Consider the following 15499-nt stretch of genomic DNA (forward strand, 5'->3'; position numbering starts at 1 on the left):
AGAGGAACAGAGATCTTGACAAAATTAGTCCTTCTATTGCTTAATACATTATAAATGTGAAACACTTTGGGGTTTAGGGGCTGGATAAAGAATAACGTCAGGAAACGAGCGCAAATTAAAAGCACATTTTATTTATTTGCTGAAAACTGTTTAAAAATGTAATTTCCAAGTTCCACTTATCTGTTTAAAAATATTTACACTTTCAGTCATTTCTGAGTTTAGTTACAAACTAATAGTGGGCAAAACACATGATGTATAAAAACTGAAACCAAAAACCTATTTTTACATTATTTTATGTTTCTTGTTTTTAAAACAGGCCGTCAACCTTTCACGTGAAAATTATTATAAGGGCCTGACATCACTTCTTGTGATGCCACTACATGTGACGTCACTGTGATTTGCATGTGATAATGGGCTCCTTCACTGTTTTCCTTACTTGTGCCCTGTTTATTGGCAGGACATGGGTCTATAGGTATTAAAAATAAACATATAAATTCACAGGTGTTCAGACCATTTCTCTGGTGATGTCATACATTGACATGTATTCGGCTGCTTCTTCTATTTTTAGGTGAGTACAAATAACGTGCCGTTCCCCCTCCTTCCATTTCTCTCTTTTTCTCCCCCTTTCTTTGTCTCTCTCGCTCTCTGGATCTCTCTCCCTCTCTATCTCCCACACACTCCTGTTAGCGTTAGCTTCATGAATGTCACTGCCACTTCTGGCATTCCTATGACAAATCCTTCAGAACATTTGAGGACAAGGGACAATCAAGTGTGGAAGATGCGTTGCTGGGAGTGCAACTGATTGTCCTGGCACATATATGCTTTTCATGTGGGATTTCGCTATTTCACCACATTCTTCAAACAGAGTCTACTGCTTACAATGGCTCAATTCTGGTAAAAAGTAGAGTTTGGCAAGTCACAAAATGAATAGAGAGAGCCAAGTCAGAGAGGAGCCACGGGTCGCACTTAGTAATAAGGTGAGAGGTACGAGCTGACCCATCAACTGAAACAGTTTGTATAAGATGCAGCAAACGTTACCTAAAAACAAGGTATATGCTCTTTTATATCGAAAAATAGGTTATTTCTTGAACACCTGTGCTTATTTCATTACATATACTGCAGTGGCATTTGTTAATAGTAATACATGCATTTTACCAATGAAGCTTCCATCTCCAGAGCCCTGACAACATGTCCACTCTGGGTGTGTTGGGTTTATAGGTTCTATCACTAATCTGACAAGTTAGCTGGAAAGACCGTTGTTAGTCCCAGTGTTGTTCAGTGTTGCTTTTACAGGTAGTGTGGCCAGGTGCGATTGAATGTTTTTCTTTGTATCTCTTCTTCACCAAATAAAAATCAACTATGTTTCTTTTCTTTTAATCCACATTGTGCTTGTCTCCCACTGTGCATCCTGGTACATACTGTCACTTTGCTATGTGTACGGAAGTGAACAATCACTGGAAACAAACACTTTTATAATTCTGCAAATACTGTTATCTGTTTTTCTTCTTTACTGCTATTCGGGTCTTCTATCACCTGGTATTTCAATGTCCTACATAATTTGAATTTTATCTTTTTCCGTAATTCATTCCTCTCACAATAAATGCACTGTTCAGCTCTTGTCTATGTCCTCAGATGGGTCAATATTATTTTTGATGTTCTTAACTTCTTTCCGGAATCTCTGCATCTCTAGAATTATTTCCATGTGAGTTAAATGAAGGAGTGTATTCACTGAGGGCTGTGTGGGATCGAACATTGACAAAAGCCCTTCTCACTTTCAGTGCCCTTCTATGTTTTCCCCCTGTGTGTTCGCTGATGACTTTGTAGCTCAAATCGTCGACTAAAGCTCTTCCCACATTCATTTCACTTGAGGGGCTTTGTAAATGTAAATTTATTTGAGCTTGTAAAGCGCACTGCTACCCGTAGGTTTCCTGGCGCTGTATAAAGCGCTGGGGAACCCGTCCTGGCTTTCCCTGTGGGATGTATTGTATTGTATTGTAACTAAATTTGTAATGCACACAGCTACCCACATGGGGTCTCCCGGCGCCAGCAAAAAGGTAGTAGTGGTAGGGTCAGGCAATCATCACTGAGGGAAAAGCAAAGTTTTAAGCTTTTTACGAAATTTCGTAAGGGAAGGCTCGAGTTTTATCGGGGCAGGAAGAGAATTCCAAAGTTTAGGGGCAAGACAGGAGAAAGAACGACCGCCCATTCTTGCCAGTTTGTAACGTGGATGGTCCCTGCTGGAAGTCCCTAAGGTGGAGCCAGGCATCCCCGGCTGTTGTGGAGATTAGGCAAGCTAATGCCCAGAGTTGCCGAGTGGGACCCCTGATTAGAGTAGGCACCGAAGCGAGAATTATCGAGTCCGCTGACCCTAGTCCACGACCCCCGAGTGTGTTTGTTGATGTTTTCGTAGGGTTGATAACTGACTAAAGCTCTTCAAACATTCACAGCAATAATATAGTTTTCCCCTGTGTGTATTCGCTGATGTGTTTGTAGGTCTGATAATTGACTAAAGCTCTTCCCACATTCATTGCACTTGAATGGTTTTTCTCCTGTGTGAGTTCGCTGATGATACCTTAATACTGAAGAGAAGCGAAAACTACTGTCACAAGCACCGCAATTATAGGGTTTTTCGCCTCTGTGTGTTTGCTGATGTGCTCGGAGGTTTCATAATCGACTAAAGCTCTTCCCACATTCATTGCACTTGAGTGGCTTTCCCCCTGTGTGTGTTTGTTGATGTTTTCGTAGGATTGATAACTGACTAAAGATCTTCAAACATTCACAGCATTCATATAGTTTTTCCCCTGTGTGTGTTCGCTGATGTCTTTGTAGTTCTGATAATTGACTAATGCTCTTCCCATAATCATTGCACTTAAATGGTTTTTCTACTGTGTGTGTTCGCTGATGATACCTTAATGCTGAAGAGCTGCAAAAACTACTCTCACATTCACTACAATGATAGGGTTTTTCCCCCGTGTGTGTTCGCTGCTGACTTTTCAGGTCTGATAACTGACTAAAGCTCTTTACACATTAATTGCACTTGAATGTTTTCCCCCTGTGTGTGTTCGCTGATGTCTTTGAAGGTGTGATAACCGACTAAAGCACTTTGCACATTCACTGCACTTGAATGGTTTTTCACCTGTGTGTGTTCGCTGGTGTCTTTGAAGGTGTGATAACCGACTAAAGCACTTTGCACATTCACTGCACTTGAATGGTTTTCCCCCGGTGTGTGTTCGATTATGACGTTGAAGGCTTGATAACTGACTAAAGAACTTTGCACATTTACTGCACTTGAATTGTTTTTCCCCTGTGTGTGTTTATTGATGTCTTTGAAGGTGTGATAACCGACTAAAGCACTTTGCACATTCACTGCACTTGAATTGTTTTTCCCCTGTGTGTGTTCGCTGATGTCTTTGAAGGTGTGATAACCGACTAAAGCACTTTGCACATTCAGTGCACTTGAATGGTTTTTCCCCTGTGTGTGTTCCCTGATGTTTTTGGAGGTTTGATAAGTGACTAAAGCACTTTGCGCATTCACTGCACTTGAATGGTTTTTCCCTGTGTGTGTTCGCTGATGTCTTTCAAGGTGTGATGACCGACTAAAGCACTTTACACACTCATTGCACTTGAATGGTTTTCCCCTGTGTGTGTTTGCTGATGATACCTTAATGCTGAAGAGTAGCGAAAACTACTGTCACATTCAATACATTGATAAGGTTTTTCCCCGGTGTGTGTTCGCTGATGAGTTTTTATGTCTGATAGCTGGCTAAAGCTCTTCCCACATTCACTGCACTTGAATGGTTTTTCCCCGGTGTGTGTTAGATGATGACTTTTTAGGTCTGATAACTGACTAAAGCTCTTTACACATTTATTGCACTTGAATGGTTTTTCCCCTGTGTGTGTTCGCTGATGTCTTTGAAGGTGTGATAACCGACTAAAGCACTTTGCACTTTCACTGCACTTGAATGTTTTTTCTCTTGTGTGAGTTAGCTGATAAACCCTTAATGCTGAAGAGTCACGAAAACTACTGTCACATTCACTACAATGATAAGGTTTTTCCCTGTGTGTGTTCACTGATGACGTTTTAGGACTGATAACTGACTAAATCTCTTCCTACATTCATTTCAGTTGAATGGTTTTTCTCCTGTGTGTATTCGCTGATGTTTTTGGAGGTTTGATAATTGACTAAAGCACTTTGCACATTCACTGCACTTGAATGGTTTTTCCCCTGTGTGTGTTCGCTGATGTATTTGAAGGTGTGATAACCGACCAAAGCACTTTGCACATTCAGTGCACTTGAATGGTTTTTCCCCTGTGTGTGTTCCCTGATGTTTTTGGAGATTTGATAAGTGACTAAAGCACTTTGCACATTCACTGCACTTGAATGGTTTTTCTCCTGTGTGTGTTCCCTGATGTTTTTGGAGGCTTGATAAGTGACTAAAGCACTTTGCACATTCACTGCACTTGAATGGTTTTTCCCCTGTGTGTGTTCGCTGATGTCTTTCAAGGTCTGATAACTGACTAAAGCTCTTTACACATTCACTGCACTTGAATGGTTTTTCCCCTGTGTGTGTTCGCTGATGTATTTGAAGGTGTGATAACCGACTAAAGCACTTTGCACATTCACTGCACTTGAATGGTTTTTCTCCTGTGTGAGTTCGCTGATGAACCCTTAATGCTGAAGAGTCACGAAAACTACAGTCACATTCACCACAATGATAAGGTTTTTCCCCCGTGTGTGTTAGCTGATGACGTTTTAGGACTGATAACTGACTAAATCTCTTCCCACATTCAATGCACTTGAATGGCTTTTCCCCTGTGTGTGTTCGCTGGTGTATTTGTAGTTCCCATAACCTAATAAAGCTCTTGACACATTCACTGCACTTGAATGTCTTTTCCCCTGTGTATGTGTGCTGATGAAGCTTGAGTAGTGATGTCAAACTAAAGCTCTTGCTGCATGTGTATGATTCTTCTTTCTTGGTTAGTATCTGTGGGTCGGGTATATATTTGTCTACATCCCAAGACTGCATTTCCTGATGGGCCGACATGGCTGATAAAGCACTTGTGTTTTTCTCACACACTTTATATGTGTGCAGTATTTTGCACGTTTGATTTCTGTTTTAACAATAAAATGCGATAGCCACCAAATAATTGCCACACTCCTAATATGTAGAAGGTGTCTTTGTAGGCGATTGTGCCTTTAGATTGGATTATGGCTATGCACGATTGCGGGTAAAGTTGTATCTTCCTTTTGGCCGGTGCAAATCGGAACAGTCTGTTGTATTGTAGATACAAGAACTCCTCTTTCCTTTACCCGTCAGTTGTCCAGCTCCGCTCTGTTGTGCTCTTCTCTGGTTACTGTGGTTTGGCCAGAAAGAGTTTACAATTCTCCTAGAGCACGGAGTGATGGTTTGTCATCATTTTATAAAACAGAGCACTGCAGTAATCACATCATACCGATCCCATGATCAAAGCTAGTATTAGGTACTTGTTTATACAGGAGGTGGTTTGTTATTGTTGTTGCCTTAATTTTCCTAAGGTCATTTCTTCATCTTGTGGCGTGGAGGTGCACAGCTCAGCCTCTTGCAATCACTGAACTGCCCTTGACGCTTCATCCGGGATCTGTCAGTTTGTGTGCAGGTTCCTCTGTCGCCGACTGAGCTGATGTTTTCCTGAATACTGTAACTCATTATTTCTGCTATTATTAAAGATTTACAGCATTTGCTTCATTAGTGATGGTCATTTCATACATTCAAGGCTTGTTTTCTGTTGGATGTAAAGATATTTAAAATTACTAAATTGAAACAAAATGGAATGAGAATTCACAATATTTAACTGGTTGTAAAAGACATTTCTGGGGAGATTTTGATGGAGGGTCCCGTTCTACCATCTAACATCACCAGAAAGGAGAGTTCTAACAGCCTTGGCAACATGAAGGTCTGATGTAGGCCCTGCGTGATAGAAATCTGAAAACATGCTAAAATAACTGGCTTTCCCCATTAGTAAATAAAGGCCCCAGGGCCCACTATGCATAGGCTTACATGCACGCGTTTCTGTGCATTGAAGTGAACAAGGTAAAAATAGGCCTTCAAAGATTAGTTAGTTTCATTGCCAGCTTCAAGACGAACACACACACACACACACACACACACACACACACAGACGGGTGCCCGTTGGAACAGCTTCCTGAAACCCCTGCTAACGTTATATTTTGAAACATAGCTTGCACAAGTATAAGCAGCAATTTCTAGCAATAAACAGCATCTATCATGGGAGTTCACACTTTCAGATATGTAGAAATGTGCGTGACAGAAAAATGTCCTTTTTTAGTAATGTACAACATGTAACCATTGTGTTTAGAAACAAGTGATGAAAATGTTCTCTTCCAAAGGTACAAGATGTTCCGGAAATGTTCTCTTTCAAAGGTACAAGATGTTCTGTTCTAAAAATATACGGAACATAATGTACTGAAAAACATTTCCTTCCGGTGTCCAAAACACTTGTGGTTAAACCACCTGCACCGTAAGGCCAGGGGCCAGCGTCATCATAGAACCCTAGTTCCTCAATTTTGGGTATAACAGGCCCAACTGTCAAATCTGAAATCAGAATTTTCCTGCGGATGCCCTGCTGCATGAGCGTGGTCTGTTCTCTCGGCTAGCCGAAGACTACCTGACTTGGGACACCGACGCCTCACCCAGGTTGTGGATCTCCCAGGGCAGATAGCCCATCTCTCTCTCTCTAGATTTCTGACCCTTCAACTATCTCTCTTCATGGATATATTCCTGTATGGTAGGCTCTTTTTAACATAGGTAACTGGCCTCACTCTCAGCTGTTTCCAGACACTGAATTAGTAGCAAAATGTTGTATCTTAGCTAATTCTACTTGTGCCTTCTTTGCCCTGCCCTCATAATTCAGGGCTCTGATAGAAATGTGCACTCTATGACAACGGACCTGTTTTAGATGGTTGGCCCATAGACAGTTGGGTTCTATATTCTTGTACTCAGTAGTGTAGAATCTTTGATCATCTGTGTTAGTGTTCTTTTTAAATACATTTCATCCCAGTATTACCTTGAGATATTTTGAGCATTAGTCATCCAGCATTCATACCAGACAGAGCGAAGTCTGGGTCATATTTAGAAAATTACATTGTTGCTTGAATTGATATGCATTTAGCTCTCTGTGTGTTAATTGAAAAATAAAGTGCCACTCCAATTTGAACGTCTGGTATCTTACATTTGTATTCCTTCTCTTACTCAGTGAAGTGCTGTGTTGGTGATGTGCGAATTTTAGTCACACCTAAAAGTGGTGACCACTGACCGAAGGGGTCAAGACTTTCCCCTTCACACGTGGTGCCCAACTTCATCGTACCTGCCTGATCCATTCTGAGGAGGAATTCGGTGGTCTTCCACGGGCCGTATTGGGTGCCCCCGCCGCAGCCTCTTGCCTACCATTGGTGAGTCAAGGAACGTTTTATTTTTTCCCCCTTGAGTCCCGGTGTTGGCTACTTGGCTGTGTGCGGGCCCCGTGTGCCTGGTTCTGGGCTAGACTCCTGACCCCCCCCCACAGAATTGCACATAGTCACGATCCAAGAACCCTCTGTGTCCCTCAGTGGTCACATGTTCCAACCTGTCATTACGATTTTCATGTGGTTTTGCGCCTCATTTTTGCACATATCTGTTCTTAACAATTGCTGTTGTGGTTTGTGGTTTGTCGGTGTCAGACACTTCTCTCTCTGTCGGTTCCAGCCCGAGGAGAGCGGCTCTGTGGTTACTTTTTTGCTGTCAACTACCCCCAGGTTTATGATCCCTCTCGACAGTTTAAGTCTGTGAGCTGGGTGTGGTCCGGACATTACAGGTCCTGACTCGGGTTTAAATCCCACCCTGCCCCTTTTGTGTGGGCAGGTTCCTGATCCCTCTTCCAAGTCGAGTCTTGGGAGCTGGGTGTTCCCTGGGATTATCCAGGGTCGGAGGTTCTAGGTTCTCCACTGGGGGTCGTTTGACACACACTTTCACACTCTGGCCTCCTTGCCACCTACCTTTACCACTGGCTACTTCTCTTCAGTCCTTTGCAAAAATACTACACTGTCTTCTTTCTTTTTTTCATCGTCATGCCATAAATACCTTTCTCTTTTCTCCTATTCAATTCACTACATACTGTGCCCTCTCTACTTCTGCTTTTTCATTGCCTTCGACTCCCCCCCCACCCCTCCCTTCACTCCACTTCTCAGCTTTACTGTCCACTTCTCTTCAATGAGGGCTCTGCCTTCGCTTTACTTTCCTCCAGACCTATTTTTACACGGTCTGGCTGTATTATTGTACATTTCCCTGCCGCTTCTACAGCCACCCAGCCAACGCCCCAGCCAATGCCCACGGACTTCCTGCCCTTCGCACCAGCGGCAAGAGGAACTGCTCTGTGCTATCTGTGGTTCATACAGCACATCGCCGGCTCACTTCCTCCCCTGGCACAGCAGCGCCTCTCTCCCTTACAGCTCCCCCGAGCCCCTGCCCGTCCGTAACATTTAACTCTACACACGTTCTCTCGCACCTCTTTTCTCTTCTTCCGTGCTCCTCCTTCATTCTTTTTGTCACTGCCACTTCAACACTCCTCTCTCTCCCTATCCATACCTACCTCTTTCATTCACTCCACTCTGTTTTTTCCCTCCCTCCTCGTAACGTTTATCACACCACTGGCCCTGCCTGTGCTTACATTGCTGATGACATTATTTTACACTGTCTCTCTCTCGCTCTCCTGCCATTGCATCTCTACATTGGTGACGTTCATTCTTTCGCTCACAAAATACTCCACTCCTTCCTTTGCCAGCTCTGCTACTTCTGACATCTCTGTTCTCTGTTCTTACTTCTGACATTGCTGCTCTTAGCTATTACATCTCTGTTCTTCTATTACTAAAATTTCATCTCCATCTCTGTTCCTCCATTACTGGAATTTCATACCCAGGCCGTGGATATCTTCAGGTCATTGATCACATTGTCAACTACTGACATTTCATATCTTGGTAATTGATCTGGTCTTCAAGTAGTGAGATTCAATATCTAGATTGTTCTTTTATATCTTGGTCATTCATCTGTTCTTCTACATCGTTTTTATTTCAGGATGCATCCTCTGTATGTCATCAGTATTTATTGTTCTGTCATCATGTTGGTGATCATGTAGTATGCTCAATATTGACCCTCTCAATTTCATGTTTTGTTCATTTGCCCTGCTCTATGTCACATGTGCTCTTGCATCCATGTGCTTTGTGTAAGTAGCAGCTGTGCTTTGTGATCACGCCACCAATTCCCTTCCCTGTGACCCATTGTTCCCTCACTCATCTGAGTTACCTGCCCCCTGCCTTGTCCCTCACCTAGGTGTATCACACGCCTCATAACTAACCCATTCCTCGCACGCCTCATTGGTTGCCATTTCCTAGTCCCCCGCCCCTGCATTGCCTTTCCCGCATTGCCCTTCCTTTCTCCACGCATAGTATGCCTATTTTTGTGCCAATCTTTTGTTTCACAATTGATTGCAAAAGGAGGGAAGAAGTCATTCATCCTCCCCTGCCTCCCTACATCCCTTGCCTACACGTGTTATGCCTTACACCCGCCTATTTCCGTAATGTCCAGTAGCCCCCCACACATTCACCAGTGTACCATTCAGTTCCTTCACGGCAGACCTGACCTACTTCACAATTCCGCAACCAACGAATTCACATCCCTTACCGACAAAGACCGCACCATACTCACAGACGCCTGGACACTTTTAGGAGCTAACTTTACGCCAGGCACCCAACTTAACGTCTCCACCCAAGCTCTTGATAGCCTTCCAGACATATCACTTACCCCACCATCCCCAGACACCACAGCCCCTCAGCAGTTGTATACAGAGGACACCTCTGGTTCTGGCTCTTCCACCCTATCTGTTCCCCACTCACTTTCCCTTGAATGCCCAGAGTACCCATATCACCCTGCTACCTCACCCATTCTCATCACTGACGACGAATCTTCACGAGATTCAATTCTCACCATTAAGGACGAGTGTTCACTGGAATCAATACTGTCAGGTACCACATTTGAAATAGTATACATCCCACCGCCAGAAGGAAAAGGCCCAAACTCTCCTCAACCATCCGCCCCCAACGAAGATACATCACCCCTTTTAAGAGCACTTCTGTCTGATCCTTCATAAAATCCTGGCCCCGGCACTCTGCCACACCTACAGAGTCCATCACACTGCTCCAACTTTCACATAAGGGAATGTGCGATCATACCACTGATCATATCACAATATTCCTGATAAACAATAACGTTGTAGGCATTTCTGACGGCCACCCCTCTTGTTTCGTCCACGTCACACCCCTCAGTAGCACTGTTCTTCTCTCAATATTTCGGGCACTCAATATCGACTACGCCTACCCTCGTCAAGTCACTCTATCTCTCGCACCAGCATTTTCACGCCCCGCCGAGCCCGTAGTAAAGGCTCTCCCACACAAACAGTTCCACGCACCACCAACCCTATAGTAAAGGATCACAGCAGCACTCACTACACCTCTGCATCACCTGCCTATCAATCACAGGAAACAAACCCCATGCAGGCCCTTCAGGCAGTTTACGATAAACGAATATTTGGCACGTCAGTGCATAGAACCCCAGAGTGGATCTATATAAGGATCCGCCTATTATCCCCAGGCCTAGAACTCCCCACTGTATTCGAGTCCTCCTGGCCACGGAACCCACTGCAAAGCAAAATTCGCAACGCCTTTGCCCGTCACAATCTTGAATTCCCTGACTTCTCCCCAGAAGGAAAATACAGGGGACCTGACGAAATAGATTTAAGATTCATACTCTACCGCATCGTCTGTACTGAAGTAGGAGAAGAGCTCATCAGAGACCTGCCTCCTCACGACTATAGCCCTGCACAAACTTCACAGCCCACAGACCCCAGCCCTCACAACAACTAGGTGAAACACACCCAGGCAGGGTTGCTCAGTCTCTCATACACACATCAGACGGTATCCCACACAGGTTTGCAGCGACCATATAGGCACTAAATAACCTCATGAATAGGATACAGAATCCCACCGTGTATAAGACACCTTACGGCTATCATATATATTTTATTGTGCATCTTGCAAATTTGGGAGGACCAGCAATCCTGTCAGGATTCTTCCCCAGACACCCACTCCAGTCTCAGATAGCAGACGCCTGCTTTGGAGGCCAACTCCAGTTCCCTGGTTGCACCCCCACACAAAATAGGGAGTTGCAAAAGGAGGTTTATGACCACGCCCTAGCAGGAGTAGCAGAAGAACTCGTGCCTGATCTCTAGAGAAGCGTGACCAATACCCCGCATTAAAACCCCTGCCTTGCCGGCCCACAAATATCTTGTCATGGCAACACCACTCCAACATGTCCTGAAAACGTTCAGTGCCCAAGAAAAACGAATACTCAAACACTGTAGGGAGCTTCACAAATTAACAAAGAATATGAATTATCCGTGGCCCTCTGAAGGATCCTTCGACGTCAATACTCTCGAGCACGCCACCACGTTCCTAAACACCAAATATTCTGGATCCAAATTACAAAAAAGGAAAGAATCCTTAGCTCTTTGGCGCATTTTTAAGGAAAATCCGCAAGAGCATCCTGCCACCCTGCCCACTGCACCTTCTGCGCCCCCACCATATCAGGCCAATGGCATGTACCCTGCCATAGGATCTGCAAAGAACAAAGAACTAGACCTACAGACCACAACTAATGACTTACCAACTGTCGGATACGGTCAACTCCCAAGTGACCTTTTTCCCACACTCGAATGTCCTCAACCCAGTGGTGAAGGTAGTAATGCCTCATCGCCGCCACCCGGCACCAGCAGTGGCCAACTGCTCCCCGTCACAGGTCCAACCACCACACCCGACACAATGCAAGCCCCAGTCAGTCCCCTCCACATAACCCCTGCCGCCGGTGGCAGTCCAACACTGCACGCCACAGTGCCAGGGTTGCCAGGACAAATAAGTGCGCAGTTTTCACTGCAACTGAATCCCACCTCCATCGTAGTCTCACCTGGTGAGGAAGACGAGGACAATGCAGACAATATGTCCCCAGCACCATCAAATAATACGTGCATGTCATCCCGCCCCTCCTCTCGCCATGCACTCCCGCACTACCATGATCCCAATAGCCTCCGCGAGGCCAATGCTCCACTCTCCCAGGAGCAAGGGCCCACTTCTCAAAAACATATGCCATTTTGCGGCACAAAGGCAGCCGAACCGTTGATAACATTCGCCTCTGTTCACCAACAAAATAAGGGAAGGGAGACACAGGGCCCGCCGGCACCTGAGTTGGTCCTTTATGACAACTGGAGACCGGCCACAGAACTCAATAAAAGCCTAGAGTGCAGTCCCAACGGGGACACCCGAGCAGACATGATCAGCGGTGAAGTACCACACGACCCTGACCATGACGACCTAATGCGGGTAATCCGACGTGCGTCATGTAAGTTAGAACACATCAGCGACAGGATATCTGAGACTCTCAGAATCACTCACCCCAACACGTCACCCACCCAGCAAACATCACAGGCAGATCCCTTTGGAGGTGCTGAAGGGACTAGGGACCTAGGCCACGGTCAACCACAGACACCACTTTTCCCGTCCACATCTATGCAAAAAGCGGGTCCCTCTCGGGACATGGGAAACTATGAAAGACTACCCGGAGTACAGTACCATGGGTCCCCCTCCCAGAGCCACCAGACTACTGCACCTGACCATACACACACTCCCACTGGGTCGGCACAGGTCCATTTCACACTCCCTGACACACCATCTCGGCATCTCACGCCCATAGCGGACCCGTTTGCTCAACTATCCGCCACAGCCATGAGAGACTCCTTCAGCCCGTCACGCGCCCCAAGCTTGACAGAACAACCAACAAACCCATTCTTTGACAATCAGACAGAACATCCAATAAACCCATTCTTTGATAATCAGGAATTATCAAACACAGGGGACCCAGTGAGGAAGAAGAAGAAAAGGACAACAGAGGTAGAAAGACTAACTGTGTTAGGAACACACGGACGCCCAGAGGACATCGCATACGATGCCCCTGGCAATGACGCTCCCATCAAATACCAAGTCACTGGCACTGCCTCCATGCGAAACACTCGAGCTAGAACAGGCAATGGCATGTTCCTTAGCAGGCCTTGTGCCCTGCGGGACAAGGACCTTACTCCCAACCAAATAGTGGAGATAGGCGAGAATTCAGACTTCGCTGTCATCCCCTTCACAGACAATCTGGCCGGATGGACAGAGTCCCTAGCCCCGCAGATGATCCCCTGGCCAAGGGAAGGGTCTTTCGAACCACAGCACATGGCCACAGCTGTAGAATGTATCCTGGAGGGTGTAGGGGATGAAGACTGGGACTACGACTATATGCGAGCCAGTCTCGAAATTTGGCAGAAATATGCCATAAGATATGACACCACAAGACCGAAGTATCCAGGTGTAGGGATTAGCCGCCAGATGCCGCTAATATACAAAACACCAGGGGCCCCCGCCATATATAACTGCTGGTCTTATGCAGAGAAGGAAGCCATTAAAAAGAACCTTCCACCCCTCACAGAGGGTGCCAGCAAATGGATAGTGGCCCTAGAGAAGAACACCACAGGCACCAAACCAGGGATTGGAGACATGAAAAGTTTGCTTATATCCATCATGGGAGGGGAAGCAGAAGACATTTTCACAAGTATCAGTAGAGGATTAATAACAATGAACGAGACAAAATACGATGGGGAACCATTTGATAAAATAAGGGCGGCAGTCTGGACTAAGTTGAGATTAAAATACCCTGACGTTCCAGACATTGGGTCTCTCATGTCTCTGACCATGCAAACAAATGAGGACCCTATTAATTTCATTTCTAGGATGAAAGAAAAATGGCATCAGGAGTTAGGTGACTCCTGGAATACAACTGGAGGAAACAGCAGGCTCTTTTACCACAAGGTGAAGAGAGGACTGCCAGAAGACGTGCAGGAGAAATTAGATGGGGTAGTAGCCATGGAAGCAAAACCATGGCCTGAAATACAGGACCACATCATACATTTCTGCAAAAAGAAAATAGAACAGGAAAAAAGTAGACAATTAGCCATTGAAAATGCAGCCGCAAAGCTAGTACAGCAGAAGCTTAATAGGAAAAAGGATACAGTGGACAATCTCATGCTGGCGGCACCAGTCAGCCAAATGACAGCTGTCACCACCTTTCCACAGGACGCTCGAAATGTGCTCGCCAACAATACCCAGTCCACTCCGCAGCAAGTACAGCAGCCTGCCGTGCAATATGCGCAAGCACAGCCGCCACAAACACAACCAGCCATACAGTACGTACAGACTTCACCACAGCCAGCCATACAGTATGTGCAGACTCCGCCACAACAGACAGTACAGTATGTGCAAGCCCAGCAGCAGCCCACAGTGCAGTACATCCAACAACAGCCCCCAGTGCAGTATCTGGCACCACAACCGGCCTACAGTAATGACCAACATCAGTATTACAACAACAATAGAAATACCGGGATGCAGGGAAGGGGCAATGGACAGCAAAGGGCCCAACCACAGTCAGGCCAACGTACTTGCTTCTATTGTCACAAAGTGGGGCACCTGCAAAGAGAGTGTTGCTCTAGGATTCGAGACCAAGGCCAACAACTTATGGGTCCCGCCCAGCATGCACCCCTGCATTTACAACCACAACAACAAATGTACGCACAGGCACCCCAGATGGTGTATGCTTATGCCCAACAAGCACCACAGCAGAATATGCAACTAGCACAGCTCCAGACACCCGTAATGACCCAAGCTCAACAACCATCCACAATGATGCAAGTTCCCGTGCAACTGCAGCAACAGTCACCCTCATACCAAGTGATGCCCCAAGCCCAAGCTGCCCCACCACCAGGTGGTGTGGTAGTCACTTCCAATAACCCATTTGCACAAGGCACCATCCAGCAATACTCACGCTAGGAAAGCCCACAGACAACTCTTGTGTGCCCAGTTTTATCATGCATCATGAGCGGTGAAGATGACCCCACCGTCCTGGTCACGATAAATAACAAAACATATAGCTTCCTCATTGACACAGGCGCCACGTACTCCTGCATTACAGGCGGACACCTGCCAATTTCTGATCAAGTAGCGGACACACAGGGATTCTCTGGGGCAATAGCAAGGGTCCCCTTTACAAATCCAGTACCCCTGCAAATAGGAGACCGGGTGCTGGAGCAACAACTGCTTTATTCACCACACTCTCCAGTCAACCTTTTAGGGAGAGACCTAATGGCTAAACTAAACATGACCATTCACTTTCATGAGAACGGAACAATGGTTTGCTCTATACCTGGCACACCCTTAGCAAGAATGATGGGACTCACTGCTCAATCTTCCCTGACAGATCAAATGAGGGCTCGCTCTGTGGATGAACAAGCGTTCTCCACCGCGGTACACATCATTGTAGCCAACACACCT

General features: G+C 45.7%; 2 pseudogenes; both read right to left on the bottom strand.

Moving 5' to 3' along the window:
* Window positions 1-2289: 2289 nt before the first annotated feature.
* On the bottom strand, window positions 2290-3314 carry LOC147737318 (uncharacterized; annotated as a pseudogene).
* Window positions 3315-3606: 292 nt separating this feature from the next.
* On the bottom strand, window positions 3607-5486 carry LOC147737319 (uncharacterized; annotated as a pseudogene).
* Window positions 5487-15499: the final 10013 nt, after the last annotated feature.

The sequence above is a fragment of the Lissotriton vulgaris genome, chromosome 1_1 (genome assembly GCF_964263255.1).
Source record: "Lissotriton vulgaris chromosome 1_1, aLisVul1.2, whole genome shotgun sequence".
NCBI classification, from domain to species: Eukaryota; Metazoa; Chordata; class Amphibia; order Caudata; family Salamandridae; genus Lissotriton; species Lissotriton vulgaris.